Source organism: Rhodamnia argentea, chromosome 6 (assembly GCF_020921035.1).
Source record: "Rhodamnia argentea isolate NSW1041297 chromosome 6, ASM2092103v1, whole genome shotgun sequence".
Classification (NCBI taxonomy): Eukaryota; Viridiplantae; Streptophyta; class Magnoliopsida; order Myrtales; family Myrtaceae; genus Rhodamnia; species Rhodamnia argentea.
The window spans coordinates 17331804-17356684 of NC_063155.1; the positions used below are offsets into that span (position 1 = coordinate 17331804).

Here is a 24881-nt window from a genome sequence, read left to right on the forward strand (position 1 = left end):
TGTGGGTAACAATTAAGAATGAAATCTCATGATTAAAAACTTGATAAAATGATACAAATGGTCCTTGAACTTTGACTCAATGTGCAATGTAGTCCCTAAATTTTTAATTTGACCAATATGATCCATAAACTTTAACCCAATGTGCAATGTGATTCATGAACTTTTAACTTAACCAATATAGTCCTTGAACTTTTGGAACATGTTCAACTTAATTCCTAAACTTGAATAAATGGAAGGACCACATTGAACATCTTCCTACAATTTAGGAATTAAGTTGAATATGTTCCAAAAGTTCAAGAACTATATTGGTCAAATTAAAAGTTTAGGGATCACATTGCATATTAGGTTAAAGTTTAAGGACCATATTAGTCAAATTAAAAGTTCAAGGATTGCATTGCATATTGGGTCAAAGTTTAGGAACTATTTGTGTCATTATCTCTAAAAAATTAAACTAGTAAATGAATTCAAACAGACTTAAAACAAAAGGAGCCTAAATTTTGGAAAATAGGTACGGGAACCTTTTGGTAAATTTCGAAGGGGATTGCTATCAACGGTCGTTCCCTCACCGATTCTTTTACTATTAATTGAAAATAAACCTTAAAGCTAAGTTAGATGTGAGAAAAAGAGTATGTTTTTAGGTTCGAAAACCCTATAATTAGCGGACTCAAGTAAAATTACGAATAATCATAGTCAGCGTCCATAATTAAACTTCTGCTATTGTCGTGAGCCTTCCTATTGCTATTTATTTTTGTCATTAGTCCAAATCACATTAAAATCTCTTCCTAACTACCCTGCTTTCACTTCTGGATCATTTACATGAAAAGCTCTTCCTTTTCCCAATTGGAAATGTTTGCCTTTTGGACTCATTTTCCATTGCCAAATAAAGCTACTTTCGAGCAGATCCCGAGATTTGCTTGTCTCTTAATAGGGTGACTTAGGCAGTGGCTGTCCTAAAAAGCTTTGAGAGAGCTAAATGGAAATCAGACAATAATTTCAAACAAAGCTGATGATGGCTGTCATCCTCCACCTCGCAATTGTTGATTTGAGGAAAGCAAAAGCTCATGATCCCTATAAATTTGTCACCACCATTTTTTTTTTTGTGAAATGACAAATAAAATTGCCATTATTCGTAATGTTTTGATTACTATAATTATCACTGAGGAACAAGATTCACCAATTGGAGCTGCTTAAGTACTCGATCGAGCTATTAATCGTACGGGCATTTCATAAGAGAGCGTGATTTGAAAGAGAGATGTGCAGCACAATTTAACTTTTATGACCTTTTCTTGTTTGAAATTTCCTCCAATTCTGCAATTCTTGCCGTGCAGGAAAAAGGCGAGGAAAGTTGGGGGAGAAACCAAAAGTTTCAACGTGAATTGATGTCTGATAGGAAAAATCTAACGTGTCTGGAAAGTACGTTATATGATTCCCACAGCATGATCTCTGCCACGAGCCTATCCAAAACAAAGGGTGATGGTTCAACACAATGATCATGGCATCCAGAAAAAAGGAGAACCCTTTGTGCAGTCACGAAGAGCATTGACATATAGTTGTGATATTATATGATGTTCCCCGTAGCTAATTAAGCGTTCATTAGGAGTACATCTTTTGGCCACACATCTCTGGATTAGCTCGGTCGATCCTGATATGAATCCGTGAAACTAAACAATCCGTCTTAATGTGAATGCATCCAGTTGCTAGATCGATATTTGGCTTTATCAAGAGTAGCAAAGAATTTCATGAAAAACCAAGCGATACAACGGTAATTATAACCACACTTGAATCACTCAAATACTCTTGATGTTTTCCGCCCTCTTTTACACCCAATGAGTTATGCAGTGGTTAACCTCACAGTTCATCAAGAAACAACTCTCGATCTAACAAATTAATCACAAATCTTGCCACAAGATTTACTGGCTTAAACACACTCAAAATTGCGTCAATGTGTAACTCACAAAAAAGTAGCATCTTGGACACTCTTCACAACGAAGACAAATTTTATATCTAGACAAGAGTTGGATCCAAAACATGAAATCTACTCATGCTAGGTAACCATTCAAATATGAAACCAACTCCAACTAAGAAATCTAAACAAATTAGGGAACTTTTTTTTTCAGGTTTAATATGGAGACATATTTTTAACAAAATAATACATGTACATAAAATGTGAAGTCATAGGCTTGGAGCACTTGGAAAATTACCGTCTTGCTTTAGGACGGGAAGACTACAGCGTAGTGTGAAAATTCATCGACAATATGTACAGTTTCAGACATTTTATGTAGAGATGGAAAGATACAAAGTTAATTATGTGATTGGAGGCTGGAAGCTTACCCCATGTCAATTCTGCCTTCATTTGGAAATTTATTTGGGCTTTGAAGGCCCAGTTCATCTAGTCCAAAACAGATGGATCTGTAACTTGTCCAATCACTATCTCTAATACTGACAAAAGGTCGACTTTAGGATATTGTACATATATACGGGGAACTTGGTTACTTGGCGAATTAAAAAGCAGAATGTGATGGCACAAAGCAGTGCATAAGCAAAATATCTAGCAATGACCCATGGAATGGGTGAGATGTTGTGGCTAAGACGAGTACTAGAAGAACTTCAAGTACCGTTGAAAATGCCTATGAAGTTGTACTGTGACAACAAGGCCGCAATCCACATTGCACATAATCCAGTACAATATGATAGAATGATATCTAACAATCTAACTCGCATTTAAATTTTACTAGGATCAGTTGTAAACCTCTTACATAGATCGTGTAACCACGTTGTCATTTAACTCACTCGCGTCCAAGAAATGTAAATCTTTGTCAATGCAATGCAAAAGCATTAAAAAAATATCACTCATGATTCAAAAAGTCTCACATTGGTAATATTTTCGGGATAAATTGCAAATTTTATTAGCGAGGACTAAATTGTGAGTTAAAGTTTTGAATTGTGGTGCAAGCCCTTGCCCTATCCCGACAAGCTCGAGCCTTGCCCGAAGTTGGTGAGGTTGGCCCTCGTCAAAGCCCGACGATTAGCGAAGGGAGAAGGAAAATGAAAAACAAAGAAACGAGAAAATAAAATAAAATAAAATATTGTTTTTTAATAATTATAAAAATTGTCCAAGCTAGCATTGATTGTGCCAAGTAATACGGTTGACTTTCACGTCGGTAATTTTCGGCCAAAATTGACAAATTATTAAAAAGTTTATGACTTAATTGGCATAATGAAAGAGTTAAAACTGAAGCGATACAAATTTTATAAAATTAGCACTATTTTGGTAATTTCCCGTTAACTCCAAGAAAGACGTAGAAGCTTGTAATCATCAAACAAACAGTAACCTCTGAAACCAGTCGAGGTGTGGGATTTTTATCATAACGCTCACAGGGGATTGTTAGAGCTTGTTGGGGATTGCTAGAGCTGGTCGGCCCTCCCCATCCTTTTACAAAAAATAAAAAATAAAAAATAGAAACCAAAAACTAGCGCTAAATTTAGCAAAATGTATTGTTTTAGGTTCGAAAACCCTCAAATAATTGAACTCAAATTAGATTTATGGATTGTCAATGCCGGGTTCCTAATTAAACTCCTATTGTTGCGAACCTTCTTATTACAAGTGTTTTTTCCATTCAAGATTAGTACAACGAAAAACCTTAAATTGGTAGACCTGTGCCACATTTATTCCGAACTAATTTTTTGACTACAAAAAATATAAAACTGGTACATTCGTGATAAATTTACCCAAAATTAATTTTTTTAACCACAAAAAATCTCAAAGTGATACATCCGTGAAAAATTTAACCTAAATTAATATGCCCGTGATAAATTTTTCTATGTTAATTTCCGTTAAAGTGGGTTAATATCACAAAAAATCTCTAACTGGTACACATGTTATAAACGGAGGGTAAAAATCTCAAACTAGTATACCCGTCAACCGTCACGTGTGATCTAACTCAGCAATTTGACTGTCAAATTTAACGAAAATTAATGGAGGATAAATTAATCACATGTCTACAGGTTTGAATTTTTTGTGGGAGATAAATTTATTATAGATGTATCAATTTATGGATTTTCGTCGTATTAACCTTTCTATTCATTAATCCAAATCACTTTAAAATCTCTTCCAACTGCTGCTTTCGCTTCAGGATCATTCACTTGGAATTTATTAGTTTATTTCTTTCCCAAGTAGAAATGTTTGCCTTTCGGACTCATTTTCCATTGCCAAATAAAGCCTCTTTCCAGCAGATGCCGAGATCTGCTCGTCTAATATTAGGGTGACTTAGGAGTGGCTGTCCTAAAAAGTTTTAAGAGCTATAATTCATAAAAATAAGTGACAAAAATTTAAATAAAGCCGATGATGAGAGTCATCCACCACCTTATAATTGTTGATTAAGGCAAGCAAACAGCCTACGATCCCTATAATTTGTCATCACCATTTTCTTTTTACTGCTAAATGAAAGCTCCGTTTATTTCAATAAGCAAAAAATGAATAATTTAAAAAATATTTTTCAAAAAATGATTGTCTATTTTATTCATTTTTGTAAACGATAGTTTTTAGAAAAATGTTTTTCAAATCACTCACTTTTTGCGAAACGAACGGATCCAAAAAAGAAAATTACCACTTGTCTCTGAAAGAAACGGATTCTCATTACAACGCAGCAGATTACACGGAAATAACTTGTCCAAAACCATACTCGAATCAATAATCAAAGAAGTACATTACGCGACGAACATAACTCGATTTCACATATTAGATATTCCCGTTGCAGCCGAGAGAATCGTCGTCGATTTCTTCACTGTTCTTGTTCTCAGTGTATAGAACGTCGTTTCAGCCGAAAGAGAACAGATATGAGAACGTTTCTTTTAACGTTCACGACCAAGTAATTGCTAAGAACGGTTACAAGTGCAAAGCTGTGGACTTAGCCCGGGTTAGCCCAACATGACCGGCCCACGACCCATCCATTAGACCCAACAGTTTCATTATGTTTTTATTACAATTTATTATCACCGAGGATCAAGATTCTCCAATTGGAGCTGCCTAAGTAATAGAACAGCTCTCCGTACGGGAGCACGATTGGAAAGAGAGATATGCAGCTTCAATTTAAACTATGTGACATTAATCTTCCTTGAAATTTCCTCCAAGTGAATTGATTGATGTTTGATAGGAAAATCTAACGTGTCTTGATTGTAATCTGGGGAAGAGTGAGGAAAGTGGGGGCAAAAATTTCAACGTGAATTGATTGATGTTTAATAGGAAAATCTAACGTGTCTTCAAAGCACGTTATAAGATTCCGCAACGTGATCTCTATCATGAGTCTATCACTCTCCCAGATATATATTTTTAAAAAATATTTTTCAGGATCATATATATATATATATATATATATTTTGTGTGTGTTTGACTGCAGCCTAAAAATAAAAAGGAAAAGATTTTCCGTTGTTTAGAATGAAAAATATTTTTTTTATTACCTTCGCTCATCCCATTATTTTCCCGTGAAACATTCCAAACCAAAATTACTTGTTCTTATACCAACTAGTACGTACTTGCACGAATTGAACAAAGCACTATGGAGTCACCAGATGTCCTGATATCCAACTCAATTGCCCATGTTTTGGTACCCAATAACCAGCCTCAACATGCGGAGTCTCAGTAACTCCTCCAGTTGGAATTTCCAATTCCTTGCCTCATGGGCCGACTGATTTCAGCTGCGGAATTACCCTATGTGGCGTCTGGAGAGCTAAAGTCAGGCTGGCTTTCCTTCTTTAGTTGTCTCCAAAAATAGTGGGGCCAATGAATTTTTCGTACCGGATTATACCACACCCAGCTTATCTTGAGCATCAGCTATATTGAGTGAGAGGAGTAAGTTACTTTAGGAGCTACAACTGATTTCGACCTGCCATGGCCTTATCAGAAGAGCGATATCAACTTCCGATCAGTTTGGAATGACAACTTCGCTTGTGTCGTATAGAGGTAAGAAATGTCTAAGTCAACCATCTTTGTCCTTGCTAGAGATAAAAGGCTTTGCCTTTGTTGACTCATCTTTCTTTTCTAGTCTGATTTTGTCCATTACTTGTTGCGAATCTACATAATAGTGTTTTCTGCCTTTGTGCTCTTGTTTTGGAATGTCGATCTGCATAAACAGCTCTAAAAGGGGAAAAAAAATAAAAATCCTTTCCAGACAATTCTTTACTCTCTCTTGCCACCATGTGGCCTTAGTTATTCAGGAGTTACGTGAATAAGTTGTCCCTACCTTCATCCAGAAATATTAAGGTGAAGCATATAGATGGAGTTAAAATTTTTCAAGGAATGCAGGATTCACTCGTATCATGAAGAAACTGTTTTCTGAGTCACATGCCTCTGTTCTTTTGTAATAGTAGTGCTGTTATCAGTTCCAGATCTAACCATCTGACCATAATCCGCATTTGATGATGCAAGCTAAACAAGTTTTCTTTTGGAACAATTAAACTGAAGACTGTTGTGACTGTGATGAAGTTGTCCAGTCCTCGGAAACGGAATGGCAGAGTTCTTGTAGCAGCAAGGAGAGATAAAAACAGCGATTGAGAAGCCTAATTTGATATTTCTTTCTTTCATGATTGATCATAGATTTATTTCTCCCAACGCTTCTCATTATGGGCACGAGAATGCAATGAATAATATCTGTGTCCTAGTTCTTCCTACCATCGATAAGTTACCAAAAAAGGCGGTCTAGTTAAATTAATGATCCTGAGATTCCATCACAAAATGACAATGATCTGATCTCTGAGATATAATTACTGGAAATTAATGTGATGCCATCAAAGTTCAGTATAATTCATTTTGCTCTAGCTGCTTTCTAATGTGCTTTTCTATAAGCACCTATCCTTATGATTTGTTGCAAAGGAAAAAAAAGGCCTCTTTTGTCTTTGAAACTTCAATCTATTCCTGGAACAAACCTGTCAATTTAGTTTGTGTCAACTGTTTAATGATGGTTTAGAAGTATATAAACTGTGAATGTTGTTGATCTATTTGACATGAGGAGAAACCAAATTAACCAGCTTTAAATAATTGAAAAGGGTCTCCTTACCAAACAAAAAAATAATTGAAAAGGGTCTAGTCACGTCTGATAGGGAAGTAACTTTGGTATGCTCATAAGCTGCCTCTACTCCAAGTTTGATCCTAAGTTCAGCCAAACATCATTGAGAAAGGAATAGATACTATTTACCCTTGTATGACTGAACTCGCAAAAGGAATTCATATGAAGGAATTTGTAAAAGACATCTAACTATATGTATAAAACTTGAAATATTGCTTCACATTGAGTAAGCTTACACACCACCACAAATGCCTTTTCCTTATGCTTATGCTTCTGTGTGATGTTTAGTTCGACTTGCAACTGATTCGAGAAGTATCATGATTTTAGGGGTTTCCTCCACTGTGCAATGTGACGGACAGATATCGGAGCTTGAGAGCATTTTGGATTCCCAGGTAGCAAAAGACTTCCTGTTTTACTGTTTCATTGATTACATTATCATGAATGCGTAGCATATTCATGTGGAAATATATTTACATGGACAGATATACATTGTCAAGGACACAACAGAGATAGAAGTACATGTTCCATCTACCAAACATGTATGTTGGTTCTTTGACCAACCGCATTTTTCAAATGCATCTTTGAAGGAAAAGATGGAAGCTTCATGGTCCAAGGTATTCTAATTAAATGCACATGTTTGTTCACCTCATGATACTTGAATATTCCATGTCAAGCTTTTACATATGTTGGCTGAATCTATTGCAAAGAGGTTTTATTTTGTCTTGGCAGTTTGATGCTTCCTTGTTGAAGTTGCAAGGTTCCCTTGAAAGTCGTTTCAAAGACATTGACGAAAAGTTTAGGACTTTGCAGAAGCGGTTGTCCAACGACCACTCAAAGATTACGTATTGCCTTGATGATCTTGGTCTCATTTGTGCTTATGAGGTATGTGAAAGTTATATTTTATGCTTGAGCCATAAGTTTGGCAGACAAGTTACTCTCTCTTTTTTTCACATAACTTATATAGCCTAAAGCAGCTATAATCGTTAGGGTAGGAATTTTGGATGGTGCGTATTGTCTATACAACTTGATTTGACTGAAATACCATGAGAAAGAGATTGCACCTGTTCCTCCTCATTATCTGATAGTCAGGTTCAGACACCAAAGAACTTCGTGAAGTTCCTCATTGCAGAAACTTCGGAAACAGTGAATTCTATTTTAGTTCTAGACATTGATTTGCTGTTATGATGGGAATAGGCCCACCAATCAGACCTATTATATGGCTGGCCGACCAGGAGTCAGTCTCGTAAGTTAAACACAAGCTGTTAGGATAGATTAGTCCGAGTGTGTCTCTAAACTCAATGTGCAGGTATGGCCAAGAAGGAATATTGCTAGACTCAGGCTCAGAAATCCTTTAGTGTTGCTGTCAGTGAACACAGGGTGCTTCTGGCAATCTTTAGTAGTCTAGTTCCTCATCAAAGGGTGGACAGCCGAACCTGTGGGAAGTTTAATAGTACAATTGGTAGTTACATTGCTGGATTGATTATGAGTTCTGCTTTTTCACGACTTCTCACATTTTCTTTTAATTGGTAGGCTGTCAAAGTCTGTTTAGAGAATGCTCCAAACACCGAAGAGGAATGTGGTATCTATAGAGAGAGTTCCTTGCAGTGTAGATATTATCTTGAGGAAGTGTCAACAGTTAATTGGGAACTCCTTGTCACTTGGTATGATACTATCCTTTTGGCTCTGTCTCATTTACATCAATTGCAGCACTTTCTTGAGAGAGGGAGTTTAGTGCTGGTCTGTATCATCTATTCAAAATAAAGCTCTTGGAACTTGCTGATAATGTTTAACTTGAAATAACTATGCAAAATAAAGCTCTTGGAACTTGCTGATAATAAATAAGAAAGATGATGACATTTCCCTACTTTCAGTATCATCATTGTGCAGTAAGCAGCATTGGTCTGCTTCATGTATGAGAAATTCCATAGATCCGATTTGTGTTGCAGGTGATGAGTTTACTCTAGAAACTGGGGAAAACTGTCGAACAGCATTGGAGATGGGCTACATAGCTTTGAAGCTACACGAACTCCTTCAGATTTTCCTTTCATTTGGGTGATAAGAGCTACATCATCTGTCAATGTTTGCTCATTTCATATAGAGTTCTGAGGTCATCGTTTTGTTCATTTGGTTTGCAGAGGTGCAGGGCTAGCACTTTGCCTCATCTTTGTTGACAGAATTGTCACGGCAAAAGTGATAGTGAGATTTGTTGAGAGTCTTTGTCCTAACTCATTTCACAATGTCATACATAAGTGGAAGCAATTCCTCAGTTGATGCCCTGGCACCAAAAGTGCTAAAGGAAAACTTGGAATCATTTCGCGCTGGCAAGGTATCTATTAATTTAAAGTGATACAAGTCATGGGAAGTTAGGTACTGAGCCTCCTAATGTTTAAGTCAACCAAAATAAGTCTGTATTGGTGAATCTACTATTTGCAACTGACGTGGTTGAGGAAGGGATTCATGTGCCGAACTGTTCATATGTAATACGCTTTGACCTTCCAAAGACGGTCCGGAGTTATGTCCAGTCTCGTGGACGGGCACGGCAGGATAACTCCCAGTTTATTGTCATGCTTGAGAGGTAACGTCTCATCCTTGGTAATTCTTTACAAAATTTAAGCACTCTGGATGAATAACTAGCATTCTGGCAGCAATTTTTACCTACCTTGACATGTGTTTCCCTTCGTCATTATTTCAGGGGAAACGTAAAGCAAAGGGATCAACTATATGACCTCATTAGGAGTGAACAATCCATGATCGACACAGCCATAAACGGAGATCCTTTTGAGTGCAACTTGAAAGTATGCACATTAGAGGAAATGGGTGCATATTTTGTTGATATAACCGGAGCCACAGTCACTGCAGAGTCGAGAATTAGTCTCATTTATCGATATTGTGAGAAACTTCCACATGACAATTATGAAAATCGATTATTTCAACTGGTCATACATTCTTATATGAGTTGCGATTGTTCTTTTTCTGTACACAATGTTACAGGTAATTCAAGTGATTTACGTGATGAGGCTCTGGTGTAACGCAGGTACTTCACCCCAAAGCCAGACTTTCAATTTTCATTTTGAGGTGGATCTTGTGAGTGCGCTTTGACGTTGCCTCCTAATGCAGCCTTTCAGACATTGGTAGGTCCCTTGAGCAGGAATTGTCATTTAGCCAAGCAACGAGTATGCTTGGAAGCTTGTAAGAAGCTGCATCAAATGGGTGCTTTAGACGATCGTCTTCTTCCTTGCATCAAGGAGACCTCAGAAAAGGCTGCTACTTCTAAAAGCAAAGAATCATCTGCAGGTGCAAGTGCAGTTGCGGGTGCAGGTATTGTTCTCTGTGCCAGCTCCTTTTTCCAGCATTGTGCAATTCTATGGGATCTCAATGTGCAGTTTCAAGTGTTACGATCACAGATCACCTGTTTTTTTCCCTCTTCTCTTGAAACAATATGATGTTCATATGATCTAATATTGCAACTTGATACTGTTTAGATTATGTTGAAATTTTTAGAGTTGTGCACATCTTCTGTTTCCTTTTAGATGTTCTCATCACAACAAACAACCGTTCATATTATGTGGCTGGTGATGAATTTGGTTTTCTTATTCCTGCAAATTGCAATGTTGACACTGTTATCCATTCACCATGTTAGCTATGGGTTGCTCATGTTGGTTGAAAATGGATGTAACTGGCTGATCATGTTTCGAATCTTAATAGTGTCATGGTTTTGAGTGTTAACGACTTCTTTCAATGTATAAATCTTGTTTGTAGTTTGGTTTTCCCTTCTGAAAATGTATATACCTTTTGTTTCCCAAGGTACAACAAAAAGAAAGGAGTTACACGGAACAAGCAGCATCCGTGCATTATCAGGGACATGCGGTGAAAAAACTGATGGGGCAATTTTTGAGGCCTATAAATTTGATTTCTCCAGTACTATCGCTGGCGAATTTTACTGTCCATTTGTTCTTCTGATTGAGCGTAAGCTTGATGATGATGTGGCCAATACGGAAGTGGATCTTTACTTGCTTAAAAAGACAGTTAAGGCTTCGGTATCTTCATGTGGACAGGTGCAATTGGATAGTGAACAGGTAAAACCCGAGCTTCCGAGTTTACTATACTGAAGCTTTTATGCAACGATTCTGCATTTAGATATCTTTATTTTAGCTTGAGTGTTTTGTTTTCATGTACTAGACGATGAAAGCAAAGCGCTTCCAAGAATTCTTCTTTAATGGTTTATTTGGGAGATTATTTGTTGGCGCCAAATCATCTAGAAAGCAGAGGGAATTTCTTTTCAACAAGGAAGCAAACTTATGCTGGAACCCAGATTACATGTATTTACTTCTCCCCCTGGAGACATCGATAACATCAAGTGGTGATTCTTGGACAATCAATTGGACAGCAATAACTTCCTTCTTCGACGCAGTTGAGTTTATGAAGAAAGAATATTCTTTTGGTACTGAAGATAGCAAAGGTAAGACAGTAAGCTCATTTCCTACTGGGACTCTACCTGCCGAGATGGATGAGGATGAAAAAATACACTTTGCCAATGGTTCCTTCAGTGCTTGCAAACTTAAACAAGTAGTGATCGTGGCTATTCTTCACACTGGAAGGATCTACTTGATTTGTGCTGTTGCCTCTGATATGTCCGCAGATGCTCCTTTTGAGGGAAATGTGGATGGTAGCTCCTCAAAATTTAGTTCTTATGCTGAGTACTTTAACAAAAAGTAGGGAATTGTTGATTCCATATAATGCTTTTTATTTCCAGCATTACTCCAAAGCTTATCGATAATTTTTCAGGCATCTTTTTGACTTTTATAAATTTTTTATCAGGTATTGCATAGTGTTAAAATACCCAGGACAGCCTTTGTTGCGGTTAAAGCAAAGTGATAATCCGTACAATCTTCTAGTGAATTTTGTGGAAAAAGGAATGAATTGTGTGGTTTCAGGTTTCTTTGTGGTTAAATCAGTGAGCATGATCTGTTGCTTCTCTGTCTGTTCTATTATCTTTTCACTTATGTGGTCAACATTTGTCTTGAATTGCTTTCTACTTGATCTTTATTTTCTTTCTTTCTTCGGCAGGTTGCAAGAGCAAGGCATCACAACCTGGCTATGTCGAGAAGCCATTGAATCATGTTTATATGCCACCCGAAACTTTGACTTACTGTTGATGTTCCAGTATATGCAATGAAAGCATTCTACTTGCTACCATCTTTGTTGCATCGCTTAGAATCCTTGATTTTAGCCAGCCAACTTAGGGGAGATCAACTGTCAAATTAGCAATTTTCACGTGCCAAGCTCTCTGGTTTGTCTGATTCTCACATAAAACCGACAGTTTACATTCCTATGTCTTGATGGTGATGGAAATATGCTAAATTAAAATACGGTGATCTATGATTAGATCCTAGAGGCACTTACAACCCTCAGATGCTATGAGATTTTTTCGATGGAACGCTTGGAATTGCTGGGTGACTCTGTCCTGAAGTATGCTGTCAGTAACCATCTCTTTCTTAAATATCCCAAGAAGCATGAAGGACAACTACCAGCTCAGCGATCATGGGCTGTTTGTAATGCAACCTTGCATAAACAGGGGATGGATCGTCAATTGCAGGTATTTAATCTTGCAGGCCGTACGAGTGAATCCCATGCATATCTTGTTGTTCGGGAATTTCTTTAGATGTTTCCTTGTCATTGATGTGTGCACTTACCATGATTTTTCGGTTTGTGTTCTCATTTGTTTGAATAGCAAAGTTTATCTTGTCCTAAAGTTTTATCTTATCCTGTATAGAGAGTAGTAATGTTTACTACATCAAGCCATGAGTAGCATGGATATTCTTCTAACAGATATGTTTGATCTTCTAATACATTTTGATTTATGCTAAAGGGATACATCCGAGATACTGCATTTGATCCACGTCGTTGGGTGGCTCCAGGACGGCGCACTCCATTCCCTTGTCCTTGTACTTGTGGTGTGGACGCATCGGAAGTTCCTCGGGATGGAAATTTTTTTACTGAAGACCTAAAGATAGTGGTTGGAAAGTGCCATGACCTGGGCCACCGATGGATGGGCTCAAAAACCATATCGGATTGTATGGAAGCCCTCATAGGTTCATACCATGTCTCTGGTGGATTAGTTGCTGCTCTTCATTTGATGAAGTGGCTTGGAATTGATGCTGAAGTTGAGCCTTCATTTGTTGTCGAAGCCATTAATGGCGCATCTCTATATTCGGTCATCTCTTCAACCGATGATCTTGCAACTTTGGAGAGGAAAATTGGGTACACATTTTCTGTCAAAGGGCTGTTGCAAGAAGCTGTAACACATGCATCTTGCCAAGAACAAGGGCTGGCGTACTGTTATCAGGTAACGAGCAAAGTCTCTTGCTTAATTGTTACTGGATTATATTTGAGAGAATAACTGGTGGCAAATGTAAGATGTCTTATTAAATAATGACATGAAAATAAATTTTTTGACTATTTCTTACCATTAAAGACTCGATTCCATGCAGAGGCTTGAATTTCTTGGCGACTCTGTACTGGACATTCTTATTACGGGGTATCTCTATCAGAGCCATGCTGATGTCGACCCTGGTGAGTTGACTGACTTGCGTTCAGCTTCTGTTAATAATGAAAATTTCGTTCAAGTTGCTGTGCACCACAACTTCGAAAAGCATCTTCAGCATTGCTCATCCTTTCTTCAAAGCCAAATCACGGAGTACGTACAATCATTTAACAGACGTGAAATTGACACGAGACCTGCAACATATGAAAGGCCCTAAGGTAAGATGCCATATTGGTCTATTTTTCATGGGTGGGCAAACGAAGCATTGGCTACAAACAACTTTATGGATAGTACTGTTTATTATTTGTCTCGAGTTATTGCAGAACTGAAGAACCAGAACAAATTGATACACTAGCACCTGCCTAATAGCCCATTATGTATCTGGTTTTTCTTGCTGATGGAGAGATACAGATTCTACTTCCTAAACCATATATTCAAAGAATCAGTACGGTTTCTTTTTCGTGCGCCAAGAGAAGGCAGAGATTTCTTTAGCAACTCTTTAATTGATCCCGAGAGGAAGGAATATGAGAGCCTATGATGGAATAGTGAGCTGCGGAAGTAGAGGAACCTTTCTTGTTTATCCGTTTTAATGTTTGTTGTAATTGCAATGTGTAGTAAAATGTAAACAACATCATTGAGATGTCAAATACATTATCTATTAGATGAAATTTGTATTGGGGCAAGGCCAGCACCTTCTTGCATGATGTCTTTTTTGTGACAGTAATCTTTTTGCTGATGACAAGATGGTCATCAAATTTAGGACTTCTAAATTCTTGTAGCTTCATGGTCTGTAGAAATGCCCTTTCTAGATGGCACGCGCCCAGTGTGGCTTCGAATGTCCTTATACATATGTGAAATATGTACTCTTCACGTCTCATGCTCATGTTCATTCTTTCTATGATTCTGCAGGCTCTTGGAGACATGGTCGAAAGTATTGCAGGCGCTATCCTTATTGATACAAAGCTTAATCTGAATGAAGTATGGAGAATATTCGAACCCCTTTTATCTCCAATTGTCACACCCCAAGAAGCTTGAATTGCCTTCTTGGCGTGAACTGAACTAGCTGTGTGACCATCTTGGGTACTTCCTCAAAGAGAATTGGGTCATCGAGGGGGAAACTGTGCATGCCGAGATTCGTTTGCTGCTTGATGATGTGCTGTTGATTGGCCAGGGTTATGAGCGATGTAAAAAGACACCAAAGGGAAAGTGGCTCTTCATTTGTTAAAGCAACTTGAGGTTTGTTATTGTCGCACTCAAATGTACAAGTACAATGTCTTGTCTTTGCTTCTCTTTTTCCCCAAAATAAACACGCGAACTGGCTTTTAGAGGTATGGCAGAATGCATGCACTTAGCACTTGTTAGCTGCATTTAAAATGACAGTGCTGCTTGTGTTCAATGTGGCAGAAAAGGGGAATATCATTCAACCGCTCAGTCGCAAAAAAGAAGAAACGCGGTTCTGAGGATGATGCTTATTCGTCTCCTTTAGAAGCAAGCGTTGACAAAGACGGTCATGGAATTAATGAAGATTCTTCAGGCCCAGAACCTTGTAAGAAACAAAGGACTACTGGAAGTCCATTGTCCACAGAGGCAGCCGAAAAAATTGTGTCGGTGGATTGCAGTTCAAAGGAATCCAATTTTGATTCTTCTGAACCAGGTTTGTAACATTTGTAATGCACCAGGGCTTAGAGTTATGGCATTTTTGCAATTTTATGAGTTCCCAGAGTAAGCATAGAACTTGAATAATGTCATTTGTTCGGAATTTTGCTAATGTTGAGCTGTATGTTACTATGTGTTATCATTTTCTCCAGTTTTTAACATTGGTCTGGTCCTTACTATTGCAGTTGTCCTAGCCGTCGACATGAAAAAGGCAGGCCTCGAATGTTTCTCTTTGAGCTATGCAGGAAACTCCAGTGGCCGATGCCGAAATTCAAAACAACCGAAGAAAAATCAAAGTTCATAAATACTGTTACCTCTTTTGAGCACCTTTCTAAGCTTTTTTTGTCTCAAAAATTTCTGCTCCGTGCTTGGTCTGGCCTAATCGATACGAATCTCTCACAGGACCCCGATTGAATTTGGCGAAGGTGCCGAGAAGAGAACTGGCTTCAATAGTTTCACATCGAAAATCATCTTGCACATACCCAACCATCCATGGCGACATGGTGTCTACTGGAGATCCTAAAGCCGATAAGAAGAGCTCGTTTGACTCCGCTGTGCTGACCATTCTTTACGAGCTAGAAAAACAAGGGAGGATCATTATTGCTAAAGCCTAACCACCATCTGCACAAAGCCATTCTTTTCCAACATTAGGAACAGTAGAGATCATTGAAGGTGCTTTTTAATCAATCCCTTCAACTTTTCTTGTTTTAGGAGCATTTAGGAAAATAGCGTAAAACAGAGCAATTTTAGTAAAAGAGTTTGCAGTTTCCTGTGACTGATTAGATCATGTTAATGATAAATTTTGAGAGTAGGAACTCTTTCAAGAGTTATGTAACAAAAGTGATGTCCTTGATCAATGCAGAAATTATACTCGGCGTGCGATGTTTTCTTTCTGAGTATTTTGTACTCAGTATAAATCTATCGTGATCAGCTTTAATAGTGAAATAGTAGGGATTTTGAGAGTTTTTCGAATTTTTATTTCTCTGTTATCATGATGCATCGAGCAAACTAATTATGCAGTATTCGACCAAAAAAAAGAAAACTAATTCTGCAGTTATTTTTAAAAATTATCGTAACTTTATGACCAAATGGGTCGGTGGTGAATGGGGGTTCTGTGAGCAATTTGATCAAGTCTGGGTTGATTGCAGCGAAAGCGGATTGTGGGCTGAGTGACTGTGACGATGGGGTTTCCGGTGTGCATGATGACGAGTGTGATGAGCAATTTGAGGTGAGTTTGGACCTTGATCTGTTGATTAAGCTCTGTGATGATGAGGGACCAGTGCATTGCTCCGATGACAAAGATGGAGAGAAAGCAGCAGAAGGTTGGGATTGCAATAGCGAGTTGGTTTGTTGTCCTTTATGTGGAGTGGACATTTCAGATCTAAGCGATGAGTCAACGCAGATGCATATCTGTTGAAGTTGTTGTCTTACATCGCTTGACAACGGACCCTATATGCTCTTTATATTTATATGGTCTTCCTCCACCTATTAGCGTAATGGCTTGGACTTTCTAATAATACTAATGATTATCTTGACAAGGGAGATGCCAATGAGGCAAGTCTCCTAATCTGCTCAAGTATATATTGTCATTTGTTGTGCTTCTGTATTCACGTTTGTGTTCACAATCTCTGTTCTGGCACATCACCTCTTGGGTCAAGACCGCTCTTGGGAAAGCTCCCCTCATACTTCCATCTTCGTTTTTCTACTTTGACCTACTGGTTTATTATAGAAGAAACGTAGATCTATTTTAGCATTTTCCCCGTCTATGTATGGGCTTGAAAATCAGGAACTATCTAAGCCTGAAATATATCTGCAGGTTCTATTTCCCGATGCCGATGGGGCACCTTCACCTTGTCCACAGAAGCTGTCGGCTCACCTGTTAGTTCTCCCCAGCTAGCTGTTGATATCTCTTCACTGCTTGGATGGTTACGTAGCCTCGGTCTAGAGAGGTATGAAGAAGCTTTTGTTAGGGAAGAGGTACGCTTTTGCCAGTGATCTTTCGGGATTTTAAGCGATAGCTTCTTATAAAACATAGATGACTGCCTCCTTGGTGATCATGATGGATGAGATAAACAACCTGCTATTCTTCATTACAAAATTGAGGCTTGCAAGGATTACGCTTGTCAAGAAATGACAGCTGGAAGTAAGATACCCTCTGCCATTGTAATCTCAATGAACAATTCTTTTCCAAGTTTGTTTTGCATTACCAGGTCATTTCAGTTTGATTGTATCTTCGGGAGGCTTCTAACTCTGTCCTCGTTATGTGGTGTTGTGCCAATGGTATTCTTGTCAAATCTCTGTTTCCTCCTTACTTTGATGTGATTAACACTTCAACACTTCTACTCGGCAAAGACTTGCAACACTTCTACTCGAGGAAGAAGAGTAACGGAATAGGTGAGTTCCAGTCGTGGATGTGCCAAAGTGAATAATCGTGTTAGAAATGAGAAACAAAGAGATCCTATCAAAAATGTGAAACCAAGGGAGGGTCCCTGTGGTGCTATATACTTGGAATGCCCTTCCGAGTGGTAAGTGGCTTCCCATCATTTGAAATCATTAATATTATCTCAATTTCATTGTGAGATGATGGTTAAGCTTATAAGAGATTGTCCCCAAGAGGACTCTCTTTTGTCCATTAACAGCACATTTCATATGGTTAGGTTAACTTGTCAAGGAAGGAAATCTCGCTTTATGGCTTTCCTACACTCTAGCAGGGGCTAGAGCAAACCTCGTTTCATGGCTTTTTTTAACAGTAAATTCAGTCTTTGTTGGAGCCTCTAGCACGTGCATTTTTCGTGCATCTCACGTGTCTTTCTTCAGGTGCACGGGCTCGCTGGTTGGTGAAAATTTGGCTGGCCAATTGTGCAAAGACACATTGACCATGTTCACAATTTAACTTGAGTTTAGCTATGCTTCTTTGCAATCCTATGAAGATGTTTGTATGATAGGTCGTCCACGCAAATGCCATTTTTTTCGCGGTAGGTTTCAATTCTGGTTGGTCAAGTATAGTGTGATTGAAGTAGAGGTTATTTCTTCGACATTGTGATGAGTGAGGAATGTTAAAGAGAATCTCTGAATCAATCATCCCTTTTTGTAATTGCTATCTGAGAGTTGCGAGTCTTGCGACAACATCATGAATACCATCTACGTGTTGGTGACTATCCTAATTTTACACATCCATTTCTAGTAAACATTAGGTAAGACAACTAACTTTACTAAAACTATACCAGTATAACCTAACTAAACTTACTAAAACTATACCAGTATAACCTAACTAGACTCCGGGATGACACTTCGGATTGGACGATAGGTTTGTGAGCTCAACCTACTCAAGCGCCTTTGTCGGCGCCTCAGCTGGCGCTGCTGCGGGAGACTGACAGCAACGTCTCCACTTCCATAAAAAGAAGAAGCCCCCAACGAATGTGATGGTGGCTAGTTGATGGCAACTACCACTGTAATGTAGTGCTTACCATGGTTGTGGTTAAGAAGGGATGTGCATCACGATGGTGGCTAGTTGATTGGACAATAGGTCCGTGAGCTCAACCTCCTCAAGCGCCTTCATCGGCGCCTCGGCTGGCACTGCTGCAGGAGATTGACAGCAGCGTCTCCACCTCCATAAAAAGAAGAAGCCCCCAATGATTGTGATGGTGGCTAGTTGATGGCAACTACCACCGTAATGTAGTGCTTACCATGGTTGTGCATCACGTTTTGAACCTCTCCCATGAACGATAGTGTGTGCAATTCAAACTATAAAAGGTTCATTTGTTGCACAAAAATTTAGGATCGAAAACATTTTTCGCACCGGGGTTTGAATTGCTTAGGAATGACTTGGAACCATAGAAACTGTGGTAAGCCAAATCAAGAACTTTAGAGAGGTCTACGGCTATCCGCCTATCAGTATGCCTAAGTTTAGCAACTCGATGAGTTAAACACAAATTGAGTTAAATTTCTGGTCTAGACTAAACATATCAAAGGTGTTCACTAAAACCCATGAACTAATTGTATACTAACCAAATGAAACTAAGCTAAATCTAAACTTAAAACTAAACAGACTTATCGAAGTCTCTATTTCTAACCATTAATGACCCAATAATCCACTTTATACTATAGAAACCAAAATTTGTACTATTTATGTTTTAGTTGGTTTTATTTACAATAAATATCTGAACTTTTTTTTTAAATTTATGTACCTCAATTGACCTCATCTTAAATAAAACCGGCAACTTAATTGTTTGAGCTCACTCGTGGCCAAGCGTATCACGTGCATTTTTCGTGCATATCACGTGCATTTTTTGTGCATTTCACAGACATTAAAACCAAAAGTCGCGAAAAAAACTAAAGGAAAATGCGAAAAGAACCTACTAGCGGATATAATGGAATCGGAGATAAACCCTATCCAGCCAACGACCTATTGTCATTTCATACTCGAGTCTCCATTGATTGTAACTGCTGAACTTTGTAAACGACAAGATGCTAATGCAAAAGAACACAGAAGTGACTCGTTTTTCTACAACCGTTTTGATGCTAATGAAGTTCCATAAATGCTATTCGATTAAATACAAATTTTAACTAAATCTAAGAAAAGATTCTTAAATGCTATGTGATTAAACTAACCAAATGCACCTAATTCAATCATGAATGCACTTACATTATTTATTTATTATTTTGTTTAACATAAATTACGAACACTTCTAAACCAAATAAAACCTAAGACTTGCAATGCAGCAAAAATTTATTATGAAGCCTCCCCTTCATCTCTACCGCGGTCTTCACCTGCGAAAACGAAAATATTAAATATAAAAATTCGCAATAATGAAGGAAAAAAAATTACTTACCATGATTGGTGTACACCAATCTCGGATGACCACACCATTTGTTTTATTTTAATCTTGCCTTATTATGCCTCTGGTATAAAGAAGTGTTCATAGAGAATAACTATGCTGTTAGTATCACTGTCGACATAGATTGAGAAATGTCCATATTATGGGATTGGATTTGATATGCTCTGTCTAGTATAATAGCTTCGACGACGTATACAATGAGATCATCTTTTAGTTTTATTTTAATCTTGCTTTATTATGCCTCACTAGAGCCAATCATAAAGGCAATGTCTTTTGACTATGACATGTGAAGGTTCCCATCTCAGATGACCATACCATTTGTTTGACCGTGGATGATTATGTTCCCGATGCTTTTCTTAGCTTGTGAAATCACCGAGGAAGTTGTTCAACTTCAATTTTTATGGCTTGGCTTGAATGTTACCCTTGCTGGTGATTTACGACTGGACTAAAGAAGAACATAGAAATACAAGTTCACAACATGCCCATGTATACGGTGGAGACTAAGCTTCCCGATTCTTGTAACCTCATTGTCTGATACTTGCTTTTTTTCCATTGTGACAGGTCGGGAGATGGCAATAGCTTCTACTTTGCGATTTCGATTGGTTCGACCAGCATATGTGACCACATTTCTCAAGGTAGCTATTGGCCCAAATCTGAGAAAGTTTGAATAATTTCCTTCCGTGCAAGTTGGCATCAACTAGACAATGGAATTGAAGTTTCTCCATTGAAAGCAAGAACCTGTGCCCAGAATTTTCAGGTCTAGGGCGGTGTGAACTCTTTGATCAATGGGCTTTGTTTCGTTGTGTTGTTGCTTCCGGTAGATTGAACCCCTAGATTGCAAGTTGTACGTAGGTAGTATGTAGGGAATGAAGCCGTTGGTCCGAGCATTTGATTCCCCAATTCCTCCGAGGGATTCACAACCCTTAGATGGTCTAAATGTGTGTGCCGAATTGAAATGCCGAGTGCTTTGTGGTTTGAATGTATTATTCACAATCCCAAAAATGTTCGTGCCAAAAAAAAATATTTGTCGCTAAATTTCCTAATGTTGCCATCGCTAATGTATATAAATAATAAATTGGCCCAAAAAAAAGGCGACAAAACCATGTCCGTCGCAAATTTACCACGAATACAAAATTTCTGTTGCAAATTTTGCGACGCCGTTTTAGCCACGAAATATCGATTCGTCGCAAATTTCGTCGCAACATAAGTACTAAAAAAGTTTTTTTGTAGCTACCACAAAAAGAATATTCGTCGTGCATTGGTGACAAAACCATGTCCGTTGGAAATCTGCCACGAAATAAATATTCGTGGGGAATTTGCCACGAAACTATGACCGTTGCAAACCTGCCACGAAATAAATCTTCGTCGCGAATTTACGACGAACAATATTTCGTCGCAAATTTTCCACGACCATTATCGTCATAAATTTCCCACGAAATAAAATGGTCGTCGCAAAGTTGCGACGAAGATTTGTTTTGTGGCGGATGTACCACGAACATGCTTTCGTTGCAAATTGCCGACGAATACGGTTTCGTTGCAAAATTCGTGGCAAATTTGCAACGAAACATAAAAATTGTCGTGGCAAAATTTGCGACGCCTGATTCTCGACGAAATTTTTTTCGTTGCAAATGTCATGGCAAAATCGATTTGCCACGAATTTTTCCCAAATTTTCGTTGCAAATTTCGTGGCTAAAACTTTGTTTTTTTGTAGTGTGTCTTCTGTAACCTATTTAAAAAACTTGAAATAATTACAAAAAAAATAACTAACCATGATTGATGAGTGTTTTGGTAACGTTGGTAACTTATAGACAAGTGTAGTCCGTCTATAGGACGGAGTGTAAAAGTGAAAATACGACGATAATTGTTTACTTGTTCAATCTTGTTGGCTACATCAAGGGGATATGCTAAAGGGTTCATTTGTTGCGTCAAAAATGAACACTTGAGGAGGTCATTTGTTGCGCGAAAATTTAGGATTGAAAGATATTTTCCACACTGATGTTTGAATTGCTTAGGAATGACTCGGAACCCTCAGAAACAAACTATGGTCAGCCAAATCAAGAACATTAGAGAGCTCTAGGGCTATTCGCCTATCATTATGCCTAAACTTAGCAACCCCATGGGTTAATTCCAAATTGAGTCTAATTTCTCGTCTTGAGATCAATCCCCACCTCTATCCTAGCTATCTCAAACAGATGTGACCTCTGCTGCTTTACTGTTACGAGGTCATCACCTTCCCAGCGAGTTTCCAAAATAATTTCGAGCGCTTTCTTCATATTGTCCTTTGATACAAGATCCCCACCTTGCAGAAGCACAAGATAAATCTGTTCAGTTGAAGGTTTTCAAATGCGGAGAAATATATCGGTGAGCATACAAGGGATGAGTCTAGTCAGTCCTCTCACAAACTGGGCATGCCAAGAAGCTGGAACTTCCATTACTTGGTTGACAGTACAACCGAAGGAAACTAAATTAGGAAATCGCTCAAGAAGAACCCGCCTCGAGAAAGGTCCGAGGAGGAGGTTATATACCCAATTACAAGGGAGAGCGCCAAGTCTATGGGCTTTAACGACCCAGTTCGCTATGTGGTTGGATTCTCAAAGGTAATGAGCTACTTGAATGTCTTAAAAATATACCCTTATTGGGCTAGGTTTATCTCGAGATGAATCTGCAAGCCAAACTATCAACTTAGTCCAAATGCATCCGATCGCTAGATCTAACATTTGGCATCAAAGGTCTTCTACCCCTCCATATATATGATGGTGAATTTGAGTGGAAAAATTTATCAGGAATTCGAGCAAACAAAGAGATGTAGAGTTGATTGGAGGATTGAAGGCTTGAAGCCGACCCGAACAACGAAGTGACCTCAGCCTAAGCCATTTCACCTGCCCATCGTTTGGAAGGTTATTTGGGCTTTTTGAAGGCCCAGGCAACTAGCATCAGTAGATGGATCTATAACTCGGCCCGTTCTCTATTTCCATATCGAATTGGACTTAGCTTTGACACTTCGATTAAGGGATAAAAATGTCAATTAGTGTGCACACTCTAAAAAAGAAGAAGAAAGAAACCACATAAAAAAAAAAGTTCTCTAGTACGTCATGACTACAAATACATTTATTTTGGTTTTTGTCCATTCGGTCTATTTGTTGTGAGCTTGACCCCATTTCGAGAATTTGGATGTTACAACAAAAGAAAATCATTTGAAATTTGAGGACCTTACTCATGTTATATCCAGTTTCATGGGACTATGATCTCTCTAATCTAACTCACATTTCGATTTGAGTTAATATCACGAAAAACTCCAAATTGGTACACATGTGACAAATTTACTCCGAACTAATTTTGCATCACAAAAAACTACAAAAATAGTATATTTGTAATAAATTTACCCCAAACTAGTACATATGTGACAAATTTACCTTCTATTGATTTTTGTTAAATTCTACCCTTAAATCGCCAAGTAAGATGACACATGCTAGTTGATGGGTTTATCGATTTGGGGTTTTCACTCTCTATTTATTGTAGGTGTACCAATTTGAAATTTTTCGTGGTGTTAACTCAATTTTATAAGAATTAACGGAGGGTAAATTTGTCATATCTATACCAGTTTGAGATTTTTTATGATAAAAAAATTAGTCCGTGTTAAATTTATCACATGTGTACAAGTTTGGGATTTTTGATGGTTAAAAAATTAGTTTGGCGTAAATTTGTCATAGGTGGACTAATTTGGGGTTTTTCACGGCATTAACCCTTTCGATTTTACAAAGATCGATTTCAGCCTTTTTTATATAACCTATGAAACCACGTTGACGTTTAACTTGGTCGCGCCCAAGATATGTGAATTATCTTCAATGCGATGCAAAACCGTGAAAAAAGAATAAATAAGTCATGGATCGGAAGTCTCACGTAATTAGAAATTTTAGGAAAGTTCACAAATTTCAAATATTGAGGACTAAATTGAAACTATTGTTAAAATTCAGGGTTATAAATGTAATTTTGAGATTACGTAGCTATATCAAATGACATATAGTCAGGTGTACGGACTTCCATACCTAAAATTAGATTTTTATTTTGGTGGTAAAATTAGGTCAGATCGCACTAAAACTGTGGGCAATCTTATATTTCTTGACTATAGCAAGTATTCACATCATCTAGATAATCCTAAAAACTGGCCACTTTCCATTCCTTTATGCTTGGTCAACTCCTTGCATTTTACTCATAAGAGACCGTAAGTAACCCAAGATTTGGGCAAGTAGACACAAGCAATGTTGTTTATCATTTTAGTCCTCTTTGCACCTTTAGGACAAAAGCGTTGGATCTCGAATATTTTCCCCCATTTTAAATAGAAAATCCGTGTTATTCTCACCTTGTAGCCGATTATGGTGGGTGACAACAAATAATGTTGCTCTCGTCTTACTTGATCCATGAGCTCAACAGTAAATTCTTCATGGTCTAATTGTTTATCTACTTAAATCGACTTTCCTCATCATCTAAAACTCTACTTCTTTAAGGTACTTTTTGAACTTCGGCTCGTGCCTTCCTTGGCTCATGGACTTGATGGCCTTATGATTTCTCAATCAATAGAATGCGTATCAATCTTTCCTTTTGTGCAACAATTTGTTGTTGCCGTGTAGGCTGGTGTTGGTGGGTTTCGGATTCTCTTTACTACAATTATTACTATAAGCGATGGGTCTACACGTAAAAAGATGGAAGGTAAACCTTATACATCGGGCAAAGACTTTTCTTTTATTTTGAGAGAATTAAAACTACAAGAAAAAAAAATCAATT

General features: G+C 38.0%; 1 pseudogene; it reads left to right on the plus strand.

The window, feature by feature from the left end:
• The first annotated feature begins 5555 nt into the window (after positions 1 to 5555).
• On the plus strand, positions 5556 to 16017 carry LOC115751230 (annotated as a pseudogene).
• The last annotated feature ends 8864 nt before the right edge of the window (positions 16018 to 24881 follow it).